Source organism: Callithrix jacchus, chromosome 15, assembly GCF_049354715.1.
Source record: "Callithrix jacchus isolate 240 chromosome 15, calJac240_pri, whole genome shotgun sequence".
In the NCBI taxonomy this organism is placed as follows: Eukaryota; Metazoa; Chordata; class Mammalia; order Primates; family Cebidae; genus Callithrix; species Callithrix jacchus.
The window spans coordinates 62,020,220-62,020,925 of NC_133516.1; the positions used below are offsets into that span (position 1 = coordinate 62,020,220).

The 706-nt window shown below is 42.5% G+C and overlaps 1 non-coding gene across 1 annotated transcript; it reads right to left on the bottom strand.

Moving 5' to 3' along the window:
* Nucleotides 1-346: 346 nt before the first annotated feature.
* LOC118148217 (small nucleolar RNA U13) lies at nucleotides 347-450 on the bottom strand. The gene has a single exon (XR_004734989.2). It is a non-coding gene; the product is annotated as a small nucleolar RNA U13 (small nucleolar RNA).
* Between the last annotated feature and the right edge of the window lie 256 nt (nucleotides 451-706).

Genomic DNA, 706 nt, shown 5'->3' on the forward strand with positions numbered 1-706 from the left:
AGTAGATTGCAGGAGACTGGACTCTGAACATGACAGGTTCTCTTTCAAAAGATTATTCCTAGAAATGAGCAGTCAGGAATGTCTGTTTCTGTGCTTTTAGTAATTGTTGGAAAGAAGAAATCTGAGACATAAACCATGAGGTTCCAAAGAGCAGAAAAAGAATCCAGGGAGCCTGTTAGGTAAGATATTCAGAAATGAAAGAATCTCACATTACTTCAAATGTATGTGCCCCTCACCCTGTTCCTCCTGAAAACCAAGGTGTTTTGCCATTTCTGTGCTGTATTGATTTCCCTTCTAATTTCAACTGCCCTCACACCTGAGAAGAGCAACACTGTTTTTCTTTTTAGGTTAGATGGGTAATATGCCAATGTGGGAACAAGGTTCAGAGGGTGGTACATCCCACACATGTTATGAACACCCAATGATCATGCTCATGAACTGCAGACGAGTCAGATAATGCCATTTTCTAATTGCTTCCCTAGACAGGCTGTCCCCTGTAAGGCCCATCCCCAGATCAGGAGGCTGCAGTGAATCCTCTGAAACCCCTGCTTTGTTGTTCATACCTAATCCTAGCCTTTCTCTGTGCCACCTCTGCTTCCCTCTAAGGCATTGTCAGCCACTAACTCAGGAAAAAAAAAGTCCCAGAAAAAAAAAAAAAAGATTGGTGTAAAACACACACACACACAAACACCCCACACTTTCAGAG